We start from the raw sequence: 21402 nt of genomic DNA on the forward strand, positions 1-21402 counted from the left end.
CACAGGGTTCCAGCCTCTCCCCAATGCTATTTAACATCTATGTGAAGCCGCTGGGGGCTATCATCAGGAGGTTTGGGGTGCAGTGTCATCAATATGTGGATGACACGCAGCTCTACCTCTCATTCAAATCTTCGCCAAGGTTGGCCATAGAATCCCTGTCCAAATGTCTGGAGACGGTGAGTGGCTGGATGGGGAGGAATAAGCTGAAGCTCAACCCTGACAAGACCGAGGTACTTTTGGTGGGAGACAAGAGGAGGCTGGGGGATGTTGACCTGGTGTTGAATGGGGTACGGCTACCCTTGAAAGACCAGGTCCGCAGCCTGGGGGTCATTTTGGACTCCCAGCTGTCCATGGAGGCTCAGGTGTCAGCTGTGAGCCGGACAGTGCTGTATCAACTCCATCTGATACGGCGGCTGCGCCCCTTCCTTCCCGACCATCTGCTCCCATCGGTAGTACATGCCCTGGTCTCCTCTCGTTTAGACTACTGTAATGCGCTCTATGTGGGGTTACCCTTGAAGACGGTTTGGAAGCTGCAGCTGGTACAGAACGCGGCAGCTCGCCTGATTAAAGGCAGCCGCCGGCGAGATCACATCACTCCAGTGCTGAAGGAGTTGCACTGGTTACCAGTTGTTTTCCGGGCCAAATTCAAGGTGTTGGTTTTGACCTTTAAAACCCTATATGGTTCCGGCCCAGCCTATCTTAAGGAGCGCCTCCAGCAACACCAGACAGGCCGCTTAACAAGATCAGCCTCAGATGGCCTTCTTTCTGTCCCATCAGCCAGGACAGCTAGACTGGTGGGGACGAGGGAGAGGGCCTTCTCTGTGGTGGCCCCCACTCTGTGGAACTCCCTCCCTAGGGAACTCCGTCATGCCCCCTCTTTAATGAGCTTCCGTCATGCATTAAAAACATGGTTGTTCAGGCAGGCATTTGGGGTGGGTTAGGGTATTTTTTTTTTTTAATGTTATGGTAAAATTTTATTGTTTTAAATTGTTTTATGGTGGGTTGTACATCGCCCAGAGTGGCTGGGTGACCAGTCAGATGGGCGATTAATAAATTTAATAAATAAATAAATAAATTTATTCTGGCATACGCTTTTGTGGACTATAGCTCACTTCATTAGATGTATGGAGCGTTACCAAGAGTTTCAATTTTTTATACAGTACATATTGGGAGTGGGGGGTGGGGACTGTAAATAGTGAGGTACTGACAAGTACATTATTAAAAGGGGCCATTTACATACAGTTGCTGCTGATCACCCAAAGTAGGTATCACATGCTGTGTGACTAAAAAAACACACCCATCTTTCCAATTCAAGCCTCCAGCAATAGAAGGAAACCAAGATGTTTGTGTTGTCATAGTCAATAGCCCTGCCCCTACCCAACCCCTTTCCCCCACCCACCAATCTTTTGGTGGTTTCCCAGCTTTTTTGCATGTCTCTCCGCCCACCCCACCCCCATTCTGAAAGCTCAAAATACCTCTCTGAAGGCTTATTTACTGGCTGTAAGAGCTTTAAGCTAAAATAGGCTGGTATTCTTTATGTTCTCGTCCCGCCCCTTGTGCCTTCAGCCCTTCCCACCACTGGAATGTGGACCCCGAGACCTTCCCTGAAATAGAATGTGGTCCTCATCTTTCATTAAGAGAGAGAGAGAGAGAGAAGTAAAGCAAGTTTCCAGCTGGTGTGGCTGCAGCAATATGTTTGAAAGTGTGTGGGTCGCGCTGAAATGTCAGAAACTAAGAGTGGCTGCTGAGATTTTTAGAAGTTGAGAGTGGGCTTTCATAGCTCTGCATAGACTTTTATCCCTACTGATAATTCCACATAATGGCATTAACTTATGATAACTTATTTGTATTTATTAAAAAAAAGTTGTTTAAACAGTCCTTAATCTTAGGATATCAGGGTGATATATGAGGAGTATAAAAGCCAAAATATGCCACACTGTTGTTGTTGTTGTTGTTGTTCAGTCGTTAAGTCGTGTCTGACTCTTCATGACCCCATGGACCATAGCATGCCAGGCCTTCCTGTCCTCTGCTCTCTCCCGGAGTGTGCTCAAGTTCATATTCATTGCATCGGTGAAGCTGTCTAGCCATCTCATCCTCTGCCATCCCCTTCTCTTTTTGCCTTCAATCTTTGGAACAACCGATTGGTTCAAAATTGGGAAAGGAGTACGACAAGGCTGCATATTGTCACCCTGCTTATTTAACTTATATGCAGAGTACATCATGAGAAATGCTGGGTTGGATGAATCATAGGTTGGAATTAAGATTGCCGGGAGAATTATCAACAACCTCAGATACGCAGACGATACCACCTAATGGCAGAAAGTGAACTAGATCTAAAGAGCCTCTTGTTGAGAGTGAAAGTGGAGAGCGCAAAAGCTGGTTTGAAACTTAACATTAAAAAAACTAAGATCATGGCATCTGGCCCCATCACTTCCTGGCATATAGAAGGGGAAGAAAGGGAAGCAGTGACAGATATTATTTTCTTGGGCTCCAAGATCACCGCAGATGGTGACTGTAGCCATGAAATTAAAAGACGCTTGCTCCTTGGGAGGAAAGCTATGGCAAACCTAGACAGCGTAGTAAGAAGCAGAGACATCACCTTGCCGACAAAAGTCCATATAATCAAAGCTATGGTTTTCCCAGTAGTAACGTATGGCTGTGAGAGCTGGACTATAAGGATGACTGAGCGCCGAAGAATCGATGCTTTCAAACTGTGGTGCTGGAGAAGACTCTTACAAGTCCCCTGGACTGCAAGGAGGTCAAATCAGTCCATCCTAAAGGAAATCAACCCTGAGTGCTCATTGGAAGGACAGATACTGAAGCTGAAGCTCAAATATTTTGGCCACCTAATGCGAAGAGAAAAGTCACTGGAAAAGACCCTGATGTTGAAGGCACACTTGGAAGAAACTGATTATCTAGACCCATTTCAGTCGGGCTTCAGGCTTGGGCATGGGACAGAAACGGCCTTGGTCGCCTTGGTAGATGATATGAGGAGGGCTCTGGATAGGGGTGAATGCTCCTTCCTTGTTCTCCTCGACCTCTCAGCGGCTTTTGATACCGTTGACCACGGTATCCTCCTGGAACGCCTGGAGGGGTTGGGCATTGGAGACACCGTATTGTGGTGGTTCCGGTCCTTCCTCTCCGGCAGGTACCAGAGGGTAGCACTGGGAGAGGAGGTTTCGGACCCGTGGCCACTTACTTGTGGGGTGCCACAGAGTTCCATCCTCTCCCCGATGCTATTTAACATCTATGTGAAGCCGCTGGGGGCTATCATCAGGAGGTTTGGGGTGCAGTGTCATCAATATGCGGATGACACGCAGCTCTACCTCTCATTCAAATCTTCACCAAGGTTGGCTGTAGAATCCCTGTCCAAATGTCTGGAGACGGTGAGTGGCTGGATGGGGAGGAATAAGCTGAAGCTCAACCCTGACAAAACCAAGGTACTTTTGGTGGGAGACAAGAGGAGGTTGGGGGATGTTGACCTGGTGTTGAATGGGGCACGGCTACCCTTGAAAGACCAGGTCCGCAGCCTGGGGGTCATTTTGGACTCCCAGCTGTCCATGGAGGCTCAGGTGTCAGCTCTGAGCCGGACAGCGCTGTATCAACTCCATCTGATACAGCGGCTGCGCCCCTTCCTTCCCGACCATCTGCTCCCATCGGTAGTACATGCCCTGGTCTCCTCTCGTTTAGACTACTGTAATACGCTCTACGTGGGGTTACCCTTGAAGACAGTTTGGAAACTGCAGCTGGTACGGAATGCGGCGGCTCGCCTGATTAAAGGCAGCCGCCGGCGAGATCACATCACTCCAGTGCTGAAGGAGTTGCACTGGTTACCAGTTGTTTTCCGGGCCAAATTCAAGGTGTTGGTTTTGACCTTTAAAACCCTATATGGTTCCGGCCCAGCCTATCTTAAGGAGCGCCTCCAGCAGCACCAGACAGGCCGCTTAACAAGATCAGCCTTGGATGGCCTTCTCTCTGTCCCATCAGCCAGGACAGCTAGACCGGTGGGGATGAGGGAGAGGGCCTTTTCTGTGGTGGCCCCCACTCTGTGGAACTCCCTCCCTAGGGAACTCCGTCATGCCCCCTCTTTAATGAGCTTCCGTCATGCATTAAAAACGTGGTTTTTCAGGCAGGCATTTGGGGTGGGTTAGGGTATTTTAGAAAATGTTTTTATTGTAGAATTTTATTGTTTTAAACTGTTTTATTGTATGTTGCACATCGCCCAGAGTGGCTGGGTGACCAGCCAGATGGGCGATTAATAAATTTAATAATAATAATGATGATGCTGGGAAAGATTGAAGGCAAAAGGAGAAGGGGACGGCAGAGGATGAGATGACTAGATAGCATCACGGATGCAATGAATATGAACTTGAGCACACTCCGGGAGAGAGCGGAGGACAGGAAGGCCTGGCGTGCTATGGTCCATGGGGTCACGAAGAGTAGGACACGACGTAACGACTGAACAAGAACAACAACACTCAAAGCATGTTTGCAGCAGTGCTGTGAATCAGAGTAAATCATCTGCAAATGACAACTTCAGGGCAGGATAGGAAGATCCTCATTCTGATTGTAGTGCATTTGGTAAGAAGGATGCAGACAAACTGGAGAGGGTTCAGAGGAGGGCAACAAAGATGATCAGGGGACTGGAAACAAAGCCCTATGAAGAGAGACTGAAAGAACTGGGCATGTTTAGCCTTGAGAAGAGAAGACTGAGGGGAGATATGATAGCACTCTTCAAGTACTTGAAAGGTTGTCACAGAGAAGAAGGCCAGGATCTCTTCTCGATCATCGCAGAGTGCAGGACACGGAATAATGGGCTCAAGTTACAGGAAGCCAGATTCTGGCTGAACATCAGGAAAAACTTCCTGACTGTTAGAGCAATACGACAATGGAACCAATTCCCTAGGGAGGTGGTGGGCTCTTCCACACTGGAGGCATTCAAGATGAGGCTGGACAGCCATCTGTCAGGGATGCTCTGACTTAGATTCCTGCAGTGAGCAGGGGGTTGGACTCGATGGCCTTGTAGGCCCCTTCCAACCCTACTATTCTATGATTCTATGGTTTCAGAAGACTGGCGAGGAGCCAGGTGTTGAACTGACACAGTGTCCTATGTGCTGTTTGTAAATGTATAGAGATCTGCATAGCCTCTCATAATGGGCAGCTTTTTAGTGGGCCTCGTAACACGAGCTAATTGGTACCCAGCAAGTACAGCCACAGCTGTTTGGCCGATGCAAAGTGTTCTCATCCTTTGAGATAAGGATGTTGTTTTTTTTCTCCCATGAGGCATGAAAGAGAGGCTCCCTTACTCCTGAGAAGGGAGTGATTTTCTCATGACAGGCTGTGAAACAGGAGAGACACCCATAAAATCCAGCAGGCTGGTTTTGCTCTTTGTTTTTGCTCCAAGAGGTAAAACGAGCACTACCAGCCTGGAGAAATCTGTTGGTTTGTGAGGTGGTGTCTTGGGTATGGTGGACCCCAGTAGAAAGTCAGCTGTGTGATGAAGGCCTGCTTTGATCAGCTGAAAGGACATGTGAGTTTTCTTTGCATATTCTTTCTGCATTCATTTATGATCTGTGTATACTCAATAAACTGTTGAACTGACCATTTTTGTGACTTTGCCTCACTTGGGCATCCCATGAACCTGCTTTGACTGGGACCTGACAGGATCAGGACTCCAGTCTAACACACTGATCACTGCCACTCGACATGGACTACAAGGAGAGAAACCATGGTACCAAAACCGTGACAATAGGATAATAGGATTAAATCACCACAACAGAAAGTACTTCTTTAATGTTGAAAGATCCAACATTTCTTGCTCCCAGCAGCCCTTGGGACAGCTGCAGGTCCAGCTAGTAACTTTCACATGATCTGGGGGCTCTAATTTGAATGTCTGCAGAGCCAAATTCCCGCCCCACCCCCCATATTCTTGGGACTTTGAACATGCAGGCCTCTCAGCCTTTTTGTTGCAATAGGAAGGACATACATAATGCAAAACTTGTGTTGAAGGTGCATACGATGGGGTCAAAGGACCAGTTGAACTAATTATTGCCAGCACTGATTTATACGTGCAGTCACATGCTTGTTACTGTTTATGCAAATGATGCATTAACACATTTGGCTATTTTGATCATACATGTTTCATTCAAGAGGTAAATTGGAAACTGCTAGCAACAGCCACGTTTTTGACAGGCAATAAAACAACTGATGGCTTTGCACGTGTGGCTTGGAGGCTTTCCCCCCACTCTGTGCAGGACTCCCCATGACACTTAGGGGTGGGGAAACACCATCATAAACAGTTTCATGCAGGAAGCATAAAGCAGCCCTTGTTCAATTAGGTTGCATTATGCTTTCTCTGCTGCATGAACAATAATTAGATGTTCACATAAATAGTACGAGAGAGGCTCAAAACAGATATTTAGCATGTATAAGTGTCCCACGGTACTTTCATATTCCCCTTCAAAGGCCCAAGCTGAGAGTCTTGTAATTCCTTATTCTCTTTTTATCTCTCTCTTGCAAACTATGTAACAGTCATTCAGGTTTCTTCTAATTATATCTTCAAGCAATGAAGAATATGGGTTCATTTGCTATACCATGTAAACTGCATTAACCCAACGTATTACAGAATACCTGCATTTAGCCTGATACTCTAGCTATCTGCTGATGTTTCCACCCCTTTTTGTAGATGGATAAAAGAGCAGCCAAGCTATCAAACAGTCTGCATCCTGTTAAGTCCCAAAGAAAGACTTGAACTGGTGGATAACTGGTTCCTATATCTTACACATTTTTAATATCTTTGTGTAGGAAAACATGAGTTTTCCATAATGCATGGAATGTGGCATGCATGACCTGGCTTTGTTTTTTTTCTTCCTCCGAGTGGAAGCTGCATAGAAATGCATGAAATAGCCCTGGGAGCATTTCCATGTTTCCCTAAGGCCCAATCCATCCAGCCAAACTACATTCATGTCAGGTGGTTATATGATCCATAAGCAGGGGTGCAGTGGTGGGGGATCTCACTGGGACGAAAACCCGGGACTTTTTTTGGAGCCAGGTCTCGGCCGGGTCCCTCCCACTCCCAGCCTACTGCTGTGGGGCAGGCGGCTGGAAAGCCCTGAGATGCTGTTGTGAGCGGGTGCTGCTGCTGCTGCTGCAGCACCTACTCTCCAAAGTGCCAGGCATAGGGCTGGAAGAGCGGCGGATTCCCACCAAGGCAAGGCAGCCTCGCCTGGCAAAGACTTAATTTACCCTGTCTTGCAGCCCACCTTCTCTTGCTCCCAGAGGGGAGAGATGGAGGAGCTGCCGCCACTCCTGCACCTGAGACTGTGCCACCGCCATCCGGTTTCAGGGAAGGACAGGAGCACGTGTGCCAGGCGAGTTGCTTGCTGGAGACACTGATCCTGATCATCAGTCCCATGCCCCCAGCAAACCCAGCCAGTTGCAGAGCGGCGGTAACCCAGCACGCAGACACAACGCATCTGAGAACACATTGGCCAACATCAGACTCAGATAGGTCAGCTCAGTCAGTTTGTTGGGTGGCAGCGGCAGTGGCCAAAAAAGGCAGCAGGGTGTGGGGTGGGGTGTGGTGGGGGCGGGGGGAAGGCAGAGAGAAGAAGGAGGAAGTCTATATGAGTGAAAAATAAATGATATTTTAAAAATTAAAGTAAAATTATAAGAAATACCTGGGAATAAACCCCACTGAAGTCTATATGCTTACTTCCAAGAAGACATATACGTGGATATTGGGAGCCCCAGCACAGTGGCTTCCTCACCTGCCTCTGCACAGCTCTGGGCAGTGGCCACAGAACTTCTCCACTTCGTCTCTCACCCAGCCTTTCCCAACCTTGTGCTCTCCAGATGGTTGGACTGCAATTCCTATCATCCCTCCTCCCAGCCAGCATATCCAATATGCTGCCTGGAGCCAATGGGAGTTGTTGTCCAGCAAATCTGGAGGGCACCAGGTTGGGGAAGGCTGCAGCCTGCTGCATTTCTTCTTGGCTGGTCCTACAGAGGGTGAGGGCTTAAAGTGCACATTACCAGCAGCCCTAAGGGTCTTTAAATAAATTTGCGAAGTAAAGCAGCTTTTCTCTTGTTCTCCCTTCCCCCCCACTCATTTCCTCCATATATTTGCTTTGTGCTTACTTGAGAGTAAGTCCCCATACTTGAGAGTAAGCCCCATGGCCATGAGGCTTTATTCTATCCATATGACAAGGTTACTATTTTATCTGAGGTAGAAAAAAATACATCATCACTATTGTCCATATCTGATGTATTAGTTATTTAATTAATTGATTGGATGTATAGTCTACTTCATCCTAAAGGCTCAGGGCTGGTAACAATATGCTAATCAATCCCTGTTGCTGGTCACCAAAAGACAGTTTGAATAAAACATGTCTTCAGCTGCTTCTGGAAGATGTGCAGACTTTGGTGTTTACAATATATGTGGTACTTTACAGAGAATCATAAGCAAAAAAGTCAGGTCTCTGCCCCTAGAAGCTTACAATCTAAATGTAAATTTAATTTGTAATCTAAAGTGACATAGCTGTTTGAAACTTAATTTTTCATTATACAAGCTATTATTATTATTATTATTGTTATTATGTTCTCCTTTTTCCTCACACCATTTAGATATAATGTGACTTTAGGAAGTAACGGTGTGGAGATGTGAATGGCCTAGACCCTTGTCCTCCTCTTGAAAATATGCTCCCATTGTTCTGTATCTCTTATTAAAAAACACAGATAAAGCTGATTCACATACCCTTAACTGAGGTTTATTTATGGTGGGGAGCCTCATTACTGCATCACCTTAAAACTCCTGATTCTTAAACTTGTTCTTGGCAGTTCTCCAAACTATACCCCAGTACCACCAGCCAGAGCCAGCTAGAGCACCATCCTACCCCACTCCCATAATCTCTGGGCAGGAAAGGAGAACAGGGCCACAGCAATACACCAGCTCCCTCAATAAGTGTGGTTAGGACTGGTGCTTTTTTGTGCTTTACAGGGGGCAGGGGGAAAGAAATTTTATGGGAAAGTTTCTTTCACATCTTGATGAACATGAAAAAGATGGAGGCAGATGGGTGGTGCAAATGAGAAGCAAGATTATATCTTATTCAGCTATTGAATTATTAATATTAATTATAAGAGTTGGTTTGTGCCAGTTTTTAGGACTTATCACACAATCCTATGCGTGTTTACTCAGAAGTCAGTCCCACTATGTTCATTTGCCAATTGGGCTTCCTCCCAGGTAAGTGTGCATAGGACTGCAGCCTTAGCTGCCTTCCCAAGATCTCTGTAAATTTAATTCAGAATAAACACCCATTGGATTGCACTGTTAATTCTTGAACATTAATTTCTACAGTAAGCAGAACTGCCAAATGCAACCTGCTCTGTCAGCTACAATTTTTGGTACAAGGTTGGCATGTACCTGGGCAAACAAGCCCTGGTGGAGGGAAGGGAAATAGGAAAAAAATCAGCTGTGGGGAGAGGAGGAGAAGGTGTGTCTGTGTGTGCGCAGGGTTCAATCCAGCTGGTGTGTGGACATTTCTGTTGGGGGAGGGGGGAGATCATAGAATCATATAATGAAGGAGCTTAGGGAAGGGTAATGGGTAATGCTGGGGCGCTAAGGGAGTGTGTAAGGGGGCTGTTTAAATGAGAAGGGATCTGTCCACGAGGGCTGAGTTGAGAGGGTGAAGCTTCCATAGAGTATCATAGTTTGAAAACCTAAAATGTTTGTTTGAGCGAGTGAGTGGGTGGGTTGGTGGGTGAAAAAGTTTTTAATACCCCTGCATTTTTTTCTCAGACATCCAATTGAAATGCCACTGCCCTACTCTCAGCTGCACTTTTTTTGGATCCCAGCTGAAGGCTGTATATCTTACAAGGTTGTATAATCTTAGAAGGGGGCATGACTGTGGCTGTCACAAAAGGACCCCACACTTCTGATTTTGCCACTACCCTACTGTGCAAAAGTAGTCATTACCAATGCTATACCTACCATAATGAAGATATACAGAGGACTTGCCATTTGAGGGTGGGTTGGGCGTTGTAATGTGTCTATGCTCTCTCGAATACCAAGATACAAGCTCCTTCTCTGTTCCTAATTTTGAGATTTGTTCTATTTCCAAATGAGACGCAGTAGATGTGTAGCAGGGACAGCGAACCTCTTTCAGCCCAATTCAGTTCTGGAGAAGCTCCTGGAGGCCACATTCCCGTAGCAGGCAAGGCCAAGGGCAAACAGAGTGGGTGCAAAAGAACCAAAGAATACCAGCATATTGTAGCTGGAGGGAGCAATCCTATGGCCCCTAGACAGCATCTGGGGGGCCATAGGATTTTTGGGATTCCTGGATCTGAGGTCAGAGACAGCGATCAGGAGTCCAAGATCCTCAGCCTCTTGCAGCTGCCACGGGGAGAACCATGCCAGCTGCCTCTCCAAGGTCGCAAAAGCAACCTCAGAGAGGAGGGAAAGGGGTGGTTCTGTGGAAGGGAGGGGAGGGGACTGGGGAGGCCATCTTACAAAGAATCCGCTGGCCTCCCTCCCTCTCTGCAGACCCCCAGCTGGATGGGCAAGAAAGCACATCTAGCAAAAATACAGAGTGGGAGGAGTGTAGAGGTGAAGATTGCCTCTGCTGCTCCTCCCACTCTGTACTGGATGTCCATAGGCCTTGGAGTTCAGAGGCTGATGGGCATCCTGATAGGATTGCACCCTAAAGCTCTTACTTACAGTAACTAAGCATTAGGAGAGGCATTTCAATCCTTTAGAATGGGAAAAAAACAAGAAACCACCTAACAATCAGTGGTTTGGGGAAAGGGGATGGGGTCAGGGCCATCTGGGGAAACCCAGAGGGCCGGATTTGGCCCCCGGGCGTGAGGTTGCCCACCTCTGCTCTGTGGGATCAACATGTCCATGCAGATCAGCTTCCTGAGTCAAGGACAAATCTAGTTATTGGTACTTTAGTCCTGAGCAGCTGGGCCCCCACCCATTTTCAGCTGAATTTTAAGAACAGTCATACCAGGGTAACTAACAGCAAAAGATAACATGCCCTGTGCTTTGGCAAGAACATTTGGATCTTTAAAACATAGATTCCAGATGGCTTCAGGATATTGAAGCTGACCTTTTATTTTCTGAAGATTAAAATGTTCATACATTTTTCACTCTCTCAAGTGTTACTGGCAAAGGAAATAAAGAACCAGAAAATGGAGTAGTTGTATATCTAGTGCCACCAAAGACTGTTAAAAAAAATGAAGCATCGTGCTATTACCATAGCTAGCAGGAGAAGAATAACTTCTGCAAAATAAGCAAATATATGCAAATTAGCTTTATTGTTAATATAATAAGAGCAGGTTACATAGCAGTTAGTAGAGTAACAGCCTAAATCAATCTTTCCCAAATTACAGATGTTTTAAACCAACTCCCATGAGCCTCAGGCATCACAGGAATGCTAGGAGTTGTAGTCCAAAAATCTAGATGGCACCAGGTTTGGGGAAGGCTGGTCTAAACAAGGAGACAACCAGCGAAGGGAATGAAACAGTAAAGCAGGGGTGCAAAAACCCTGACCCATGGGCATAATGTGGCCTTACAACGCCAGGGACTTGGGTGGCACTGGCAGGACTATTTATTTGCAGGAAGCATTGGTGGGCACAGGAAAGATTGAGCATCCCCTGTTTCCACCTGCTGATTCTCTCCAACAAACGCCCTGTAAGTTTGATTACTCATTTGCCAAAGTAATATGAATTCTGCCCTGAAGCCACGTATAAAGAGTATAAAATTCAGGACAGGATAACATAATTCAAATCCACCCATGATCCTTCTAGTATTGCAGCGTGTGCTGTTGCATAATGTTAATATATCACCCAAGGCTGCTGGGTAATGCTGCTTTCCAAACCACTGTGTTAAGTTTGGTTCCCCTTCTTATTGTCAAAAAGACACATATTTCAAACCCAGAAGTCCAGGGCCACACCATCAATGGTTCAATAGACTGAGGATCCTACAGCCCTTCCTGTATTTGAACATGGCACTTATTACAGACAGCAGTCACCAGACACACATTTAGGTCTTTGTTCAGCATATGTCCAGCACATACAACTGTATATGTATGTGTGTGTGTGTGTGTATGTGTACATATATTAATAAAACTTGGTTACTACTTGATATTACAAAATGTCTAAGTTGTTTACATGCTAAAATAATTAATAAAAATTACAGGTGCAACAAAAAAGCCAAAACAATAAAAAAAACTGTCTCTCTCTCTCTCTCTGTGTGTGTGTGTGTATCTGTGTCTTTGCCACGTTAGGGTAATATTGAAACTGTTGACTTTTCATTTGAGGTAACTGTAACAGTCCTGTTACTGAAGAGAGCTGATATATGTTTTTGAATGTGTACCAACTTTGGTCCCAAGCTGCCAACCCTCTGCACCTATTTTATTTGTATTGTATAAAATAAAAGACAGAGAGATCTAATAAAAATATTAATTTCAAAAAGTCAGTTGCCTATAATGGTCCTTCAAGATCTATCATGGCTAATCATCTAGTTTGGTCTCCTGGCAGAGCCTGTGACTTACAGCACAGTCCTGGGGGTCTACTCAGAAGTAAGCCTTACAGGTTCAGTGGTGCTATTGCTAGGCTCTTGAGCTAATTGGGATCTTATCCTTTCTATGGCTGGAGAGCCAGAGTGCAGGAGCAGGTAGAAAGGAGAGGTTGTCTTGATTCTCTTTTTTGAGTTCAGGGAGGTGTTTTTTTTTTTTTTTTTAAAGTTGCACCTTTTTTATAGACATAACTATGACACAGGAGGTGGGAAGTGGCCCTAAGTCATTTGATGGGAACCATTTTTCAGCCCAAGGGCCTAATTCAGCTTTGGGGAAGCTCTTGGGGGCCTCATTCCAGTGGTGGGAGGGGGCAGAGGCAAAAGGGGAGGGGGCAGAGGCAAAAAGGCGGGGGTTGAAATACCAGCATATTTTAGCTGAAAGTTCTTCCTGCCAGTAATGAAGCCTTAGGAGAGGCATTTCAACTGTGCAGCGGTGGTGGGAGGGGATTACGCAAAAGCTGGGAAAGCACCAAATGATCAGTGGTTGTGGGGAAAGGGGATGGGTCAAATGGATGAGGGCGTGGCCATCTGGGGAACACCAGAGGGCCGGATTTGGATCCCTGGAGGGCCGGATTTGGCCCTGCTGGCTGAGGTTGCCCAGTGAACACAGGATTCCAACTAAGCTCTCTGCCTCCCCGCTGCCCCAGCACATCCCCAACTCTGCCCAGTTTTCTACACTGCAGTGTCCTGCTGCCATAGGGCTTTTGCTGGAGGAAGCCTCCTACCAGTGCAGCGGCATCGCTACCCTTTAGATTCACTGTGCTGGCATGCCTCGGAGCTCCAACAGGGCAGCGGAACTTAGGAGCCACTCTGTGAGTGGGTATGGATCAGGATAGAATTCTGATGCTAGACAGAAGGCGGTGCAGCCGAGAAAACAACAAAGTTTTTAATAGAGCTGTGCGCAGATAGCCTCTTGAAACTCTCCCCCTTACTCGTGGGCAGAGAAGTTTGGGAGACAATTTTGCCAAATTTCTCCAGGGGAGGGAGAAATTCCCAACAGTTTCTCCCAGGTAGGGCTCCCCATTGGCAGGGCTTGTAGCGCAACTTCTTTCCATTTCAATCAGGCTCCCGGCCTGGGCATGGGACAGAAATGGCCTTGGTCACCTGGGTGGATGATATGGGGAGGGCTCTGGATAGGGGCGAATGCTCCTTGTTCTCCTCGATCTCTCAGCGGCTTTTGATACTGTCGACCATGGTATCCTCCTGGACCGCCTGGAGGGGTTGGGCACAGGGGACACCGTATTTCAGTGGTTCCGTTCCTTCCTCTCTGGCAGGTACCAGGGGGTAGCTCTGGGGGAGGAGACTTCAGACCCTTGGTTGCTCACTTGCGGGGTGCCACAGGCTTCTATTCTCTCCCCAGTGTTATTTAACATTTATATGAAGCAACTGGGGGTGATCATCAGGAGGTTTAGGGTGCAGTGTCACCAATATGCGGATGACATGCAACTCTGCCTCTCATTAACTCCTCGTCAAGGTTGGTGTAGAAACCCTGTCCAAGTGTCTGGAGTCGGTGAGTGGCTGGATGGAAAGGACTAAGCTGAAACTGAACCCCGACAAAACCGAAGTACTTTTTGTGGGAGACAAGGCGAGGTTGGGGGATGTTGATGGGGTGCAGCTACCCCTGAAGGACCAGGTCCGCAGTCTGGGGATCATTTTAGACTCCCAGCTGTCCATGGAGGCTCAGGTGTCAGCCATGAGCTGGGTGGCGCTGTACCAACTCCATCTGATATCGGAGCTGAGCCCCACCTCCCTAACCATCTGCTCCCCACAGTAGTTCATGCCCTGGTCTCCTCATGTCTAGACTACTGTAATGTGCTCTATGTGGGGTTACCCTTGAAGACAGTTCAGAAGTTGCAGCTGGTGCAGAATGTGGCAACCCACCTGATTAAAAACAGCCATCGGAGTGATCATATCACTCCACTGCTGAAGGAGTTGCACTGGTTACCAGTTGTTTTCTGGGCCCAGTTCAAGGTGTTGATATTGACCTTTCAAACCCTATATGGTTCTTGCCCAGTCTATCTCAAGGAGCGCCTCCAGCAACACCAGGGATGCTGTTCAGCAAGATTTGCCTTGGAAGGCCTTCTGTCTGTCCCATCAGCCAGGACAGCTAGGCTGGTGAGGGCTAGGGATAAGGCCTTTTCTGCGTTGGCCTCCAGCCTGTGGAATTCCCTCCATAGTGATCTCTGCCATGCCCCCTCTTTGATGAGCTTTCACTGGGCTTTGAAAACCTGGCTGTTCAGGCAGGCATTTGGGTTGGGCTAGGGTTTTTTTTAGAGCAATGTTGTTTTATTCAGTTGATTATGTTGTATTTTGTATTGTTATTCATATTGTACGCTGCCTAGAGTGGCCAGGTAGCTGGCCAGATGGGCAGCTAATAAATCTAATAAATAAATTAAAAAAAAATTGTAATGGTTTCTGGGTTTTTCATGCTGCAACAGCATAAACTGCCTTGGCAGGCTGGCCCCCAGTTTGCATCTACTGCAATGCAGGTGGGGGCCGTGTTGTGTCCAGTTCCAGGGATGAGGTAGAGCTCGTGCTCTGCCAAAATCTGTCCTCCAGTTTCCTGAAAGTTTTCTCTCTCCATTCTCTTCCATTGTTCTGCCTCATTCAGGATGATTTATAGTTTATTTGTGGTATTTTTGAGTATACCTAATCACAGCCAGCTTCCCAGACTGCCTGCACGTCCTGGTCTGGAAAAACCCTATGGGAGGAATTACCTTATGGTGCTTTAAACTGGGCTGTAATTGAAGTGTAGGAAGCTGAGGAGGCCACAGGCAGCCACAGAGATGACTGTACAATGAAAAACAGGACACTTGTGCTCACTCCTTGGATACCTCCTAAGTAAGTTAAGCCCAAGAAACTCAAACCCAACCCATGAGAATTTATCTGACATTTCTTCACCACTGAATTTCCTTTGACAGCAATTTCTCTTCAATCAAATTGAATGAGAATGGTTGAAAAAAATGTGGGAGAAATTTTCAGCACAGCACTAAGTTACCATCATATTTCAACTTGAATCTGAAATGGCCTTGATGGCTGGCACACAGTGTGTGTGTGTGTGTGTGTGTGTGTGTGAGAGAGAGAGAGAGAGAGAGAGAGAGAGAGAATTAGGTCAGTTGATTCACAAGCGGCTCAGTAAATACAAAACTGGAATGCATATTTCCGCCTCATCCCTAAGGAAGTATCCATATTGCACAATCTGGTGAAGAAGCTTCCCTGGTCTCTGGGATCTCAAAGGCACTGAACTCCTAAAGCTCACAAATGGGGAAAGTCCCCAGCTGATCAGCTTCACTAGCATTTGCTAATTCGATTTCCTCCGAGCCCTCCAACTCCTCTGTGCAATCTGCTAATCCTGATATACTGAGAGGTCATGCAACTAATACGCTCTCTCGCTAAGGGTGATGATTAAATTAATTAGTCATACTCCATAGACTGTGGAATTGGATGAAGGATGTATTAACCCAAAGTTGTAACACTGGTTCCAAGATAAGTTTATTGCAGCACCAGAGACAGCTTTTACCACCTCTAATTGAGCCATAGATCTTGGCATTCTAGAGCCACAGAGACGTATGGCTGAAACCAAGAATGTGCACTGTGGTGGGCAGGCGGATTCCAGGCACACTTTGTCTCCCTGTGCTCTAGAGAAATACAGGCTATAAAACTTTTGATTATGCTAACCTTATGATTCAGCCTTATGATTCTATTATTGCTATCCATTATTAAGCTCTTATTACAAGAAACCAAAACTGCAGATGTAAGGCTCTTAAGGCTGTGATCCTATCCACTCTCAGTAAAACTTACTTCTGAGTAAACATGCATAACATTGTGCTGTTAGGGCACAATCCTATGCATGTTTAGACAGAGAAAAGGCCTACAATCCTCAGCATTCCTCAGCCAGCCATGCTGGCTGGGGAATGTTGAGAGTTGTAGGCCTTTTCTTTATCTAAACATGCACAGGTTTGCGGCCTTAATCTCTTTTTTACACCATCTAGTTTTGGTTTTATTTTAAGGCTGGAGTTAATAGGCAAGAAAGTTGACATGGCTTCCCTAGACAGAGACACCAGTTTCTTTAAACAGGTTTCTCAAAGGGCTGTAGCTGCAGGGAAGGTTCCCCATAGGGATATCCCAGCTCCCTTTCCTGAGTTTTGAGCTTTTAAAGCGAAACTAAAAGTACTCCCAGAAGATTCATGCTACCAATCAAAAGATATTATGCAGCTATTCCAAGGTTGGGGAACTTCTTTCATTCTGAAGGGTCAACTTCTGGAGAAGCTGGGGGGGGGGCATATTCCAGTGATGGGCAAGGCAAAAGGGGTGGGCCGAAAGACAAAAAATGCCAGCCTGTTTTAGCTTAAAGCTCTTTCTGCAAGATAACTTGACGTTTTCTGTATGCCACCCTGAGATCTTAATGATATGGGGTGGGATGGAAATGTTTTAAATAAATAAATAATAAAATAAAATAACTAAGCCTTAGGAGAGGCACGTTAACCTTTTAAAATGGGAAATAAATGTGTGAAAGCTGGGAAGCAACAGAACAATTGCACAATCAGTGGTCCGGGGAAAGTAGGTGGGGCCAAGGGAAGGGGGAGTGGCTGTGGAGAACTCCAAAGGGCCAACTTTGGCCCCTGAGCTTGAGCTTACCCACCCCTAAGCTATTCTGTCTTTTGCCCCTTAGCATATTTTTAATGGAAAGAAAAGGAGACTATCAGGTGGATCCCCACTTGGCTACAGAATCGGACTCAAAGAGTGCTTATCAATGGGATCTTCTCAAACTGGGGAGAGGTAATGAGTGGGGTACCGCAGGGCTCAGTCCTGGGCCCAGTGCTCTGCTGTCAGGAGTGCCCTAGCTGCCTCTTGCAGTCCCCTCCAATAGCCAACTCAGGACACAAAGACGACGAGGATTCTTTCCAAGGCTTTATTTTTTTTATTACTTTATGACTCTTTCAGATACTCATCATTAGCGACTAAGCAAGGAACAGCACTGGGGAAAGATAGCAGAGTAGCCTAAACTCCAGGTAAGGCAGTTGGTCCCCGTTTGAAGGAGAACCGCGGGAAGACTCTGAACTTATGGGCTATGGAGAGATCCTCCCTCTTTCCTCGGGACGCGACCATTGTTTTAGCGCCAAATGAACAGAGTGCCTCCTCTCGGCGCCCTCCATCTGTCGTTGCTCCCTGCATCTGTGCCGAGCATCCAGCAAGCCCCCCTCCAGTGCTCTCTCACTGCCAGGGTCACTATCTATCTCAGGAATACTGGCAGGAGGAATCTCTGCCAGCTGCTGTGCTTGTGAGAGATGAGCGAGCTCCTCTCCCACAGATTGCTGTTCTTCCTCAGAATCAGAACTGTTCTGGGGCTCTATGGGCTCAGTTTCCACCCTGACATCATCCCCGCTCCCATGAGGCCACCGCTCGTGCTCCTCCCCTGGGGCCCTGGGTTTGTGGGGGTACAGCTGGTGGAAGCGCCTCAGCAGCAACGGAGCATGCACATTTTCCGCGGGTTCCCAGGATCGCTCATCTGGCCCATACCCCTTCCAGTCCACCAGATACTGCAGGCGGCCGTGAGAAAGATGGGAGTCCAGAATCTCCGCAACCTCAAACTCTTCCTCCCCCTCCACCAGCACTAGGGAGCCGGCCGAACGATGAGGGTCGCCAGAAACCAGGGGGGACAGCAAGGACCGATGAAAAACAGGATGGATCTTCATGGAGGGAGGAAGAGCCAGGCGAAAAGCAACAGGGTTAATCTGGGCCATAATCTGGAAAGGCCCTGTGCGGTGAGGCGTGAGCTTCTTTGCGGGTGAGTGAGAGGGGAGGTATTGGGTGGACAACCAAACCCAGTCCCCCAGTTACAGAGACGGACCCGGCTGGCACTGCCAGTCTGCACTGGCCTTGTAGGCTGTCTTGGCTTGCTCAAGGGAGGCCCGTAAGAGGTGGTGTACCACTTGCAACTCCTCTAAAAACTTATGGGCCACCAGCACCGAAGAGGGAGCTAGGGTGGACGGGAAAGCCTTGGGGTGGTAACCAAAATGGGCAAAAAATGGAGTTTGGTGGGTGGAAGCATGGCAGGCATTGTTATAAGCAAATTCTGTGAGAGGCAGCAAGGAAAACCAGTCATCTTGCTGGTAATTGACATAACAGCGCAAATATTGCTCCAGAGTCGCATTGGTGCGCTCGGTCTGACCATCCATCTGTGGATGGTGGGTGGAGGAAAGACGGAGCATCACATGGAGAAGCCCAAGTAGCTCCCTCCAGAAATGGGCAGTGAATTGGGCCCCCCTATCCGAAATGAGACCCTTGGGCCATCCGTGGAGCCGGAAAACATGTGCCAAAAAAAGCTCTGCCATCTCCCTGGCTGTGGGCAACCCAGAGCAGGGGATGAAATGGGCCATCTTAGAAAACAAATCCACCACCACCAGAATAGTGGTCTTACCGTGTGAGCGAGGCAAGTCAGTGATGAAGTCAAGGGACACCAGTTTCCAAGGTCCTGAGGGGGTAGGCAGGGGGTGAAGCAACCCGGTGGGCTTGCCTGAGGGGGCCTTCGCCCGCTGGCAGGTTGGGCAGGAAGCGACATAGATCTTGATGTCCCGACACACATGAGGCCACCAAAAATCCCGCGTCACTCCGTGCAGGGTCTTGGCAAAACCAAAATGCCCAGCGGTGGGGGAGTCGTGGCACTGATGAAGGATCTTCTCGCGAAGGGGTCTAGAAGGCACATAGACCCGGCCGGAATGGAAAAGTAGGCTACCTTGCAAAGAGAAGGGGGTAGAGGGGGGGCAGAGGCTAGCCCCAATTCCTCCACTTTTGTGCGGACAAAAGCATCCTGAGCCTGTTCAGAGTGAAGGAGCTTCTCCCAAGGGTGAGGCACTGTGGCTGCCACCAGGCTCTCGGGGGGAAGAATCAGAGGGGGGGGGATTTCCCTCACCCCCTGGCTGGAGGTCAGGCTTACGAGAAAGAGCATCTGCTTGTAGGTTGTTGGAGGCCTTCACATGGCAAATCTCAAGGTGGAACGGGGGGAAAAAAAGCGACCACCTAATCTGCCGCTGGTTTAAAGCGCAGGCTGTCTGAAGATGTTCCAGGTTGCGATGGTCAGTTCTAACTTTGACTGGGTGCTATGCCCCCTCCAGAAGATGACACCAGGTCTCCAAAGCGGACTTAATGGCCAACAGTTCCTTCTCCCAGATGGTATAATTCCTCTCAAACATGTTCAGCTTCCTGGAGTGGTAGGCGCAGGGTTGCAACCCACCGCCCGCCCGATCTGGCTGAAAAAGCACCGCCCCCACCGCAAAGTCAGAGGCATCAGTTTGCACTACAAAAGGCTTCCTCTGGTCGGGATGTAACAGGTTTGGCTCAGAACTAAAAAGCTTCTTAAGTTCCTCGAAAGCCTGTTGGGCAGATGCCATCCAATGAAAAGGAGATTTCCTGCCCTTAAGGAGGTCCGTGAGAGGAGATGTCAGCTGAGCAAAGCTGGGCAGGAACTTTCTGTAAAAATTAGCAAACCCCAGAAAACGTTGCAAGTCCTTCTTGGTGGATGGAGCCTGCCAGGAGACGACAGCCTGGACCTTTGCAGGATCCATCCTGATACCGTCAGATGAGATAATGTAGCTGAGATAGTCCAGAGAGGTTAGGTTAAACACACATTTCTCCAGCTTGGCATAAAGATGGTGCTCACGGAGGCGCTGGAGGACAGCGGAGACATGGTGCTGATGGGCGTGGGGGTCCTCAGAAAATATAAGTAAATCATCGAGATACACAATGAGGAAAGTGTCCAAATAGTCCCGGAAGATGGCATTCATAAAACATGAAAACGTGGGGGGGGGGGCGCAGGCGAGCCCAAACGGCATCACTAGGTCTTCATATGCTCCGTACTGGGTGCCGAAACAGGTATACCACTCATCCCCCTCCTGGATGCGAATCCCCACAGGCGGAATCTCTGCCCGCTGCTGTGCTTGTGAGAGATGAGCAAGCTCCTCTTCCATGGATTGCTGTTCTTCTTCAGAATCAAAACTGCTCTGGGGCTCTATGGGCTCAGTTTCTGCCCTGACATCTTCAACATTTTTATTAATGACTTGAAGGAGGAGGTGCGGGGAATGCTGATCATATTTGAAGATGACACAAAATTGGGCGGGATAGCTAATACTTTGGAAGACAGAAACAACATTCAAAGTGATCTTGATAGACTGGAGCGCTGGGCAGAAAACAACAGAATGACATTTAATAGGGATAAATGCCAAGTTCTGCACCTAGGAAAAAGAAACCAAATGCACAGTTACAAGATGTGGGATACTTGGCTCAACAACACTACAAGCGAGAAGGATCTTGGAACTGTTGTCGATCACAAGCTGAATATGAGCCAACAATGTGATGTGGCTGCAAAAAAGGCCAATGCTATTTTGGGCTGCATTCATAGAAGCATCGCTTCCAAATCCCAGGAAGTACTAGTTCCCCTCTACTCAGCACTGGTTAGGCCTCATCTGTGTCCAGTTCTGGGCACCACACTTTAAGAAGGATGCAGACAAACTGGAGAGGGTTCAGAGGAGGGCAACAAAGATGATCAGGAGACTGGAAGCAAAGCCTTATGAAGAGAGGCTGAAATAACTGGGCATGTTTAGCCTTGAGAAGAGAAGACTGAGGGGAGATATAATAGCGCACTTCAAGTACTTGAAAGGTTGCCACAGAGAGGAAGGCCAGGATCTTTTCTCGATCATCCCAGAATGCAGGACATGGAATAATGGGCTCAAGTTACAGGAAGCCAGATTCCAGCTGAACATCAGGAAAAACTTCCTGACTGTTAGAGCAATACGACAATGGAACCAATTCCCTAGGGAGGTGATGGGCTC

This window comes from Heloderma suspectum, chromosome 1 (genome assembly GCF_057233095.1).
Source record: "Heloderma suspectum isolate Gila_16-S chromosome 1, 16-S_ref, whole genome shotgun sequence".
NCBI lineage: Eukaryota > Metazoa > Chordata > Lepidosauria > Squamata > Helodermatidae > Heloderma > Heloderma suspectum.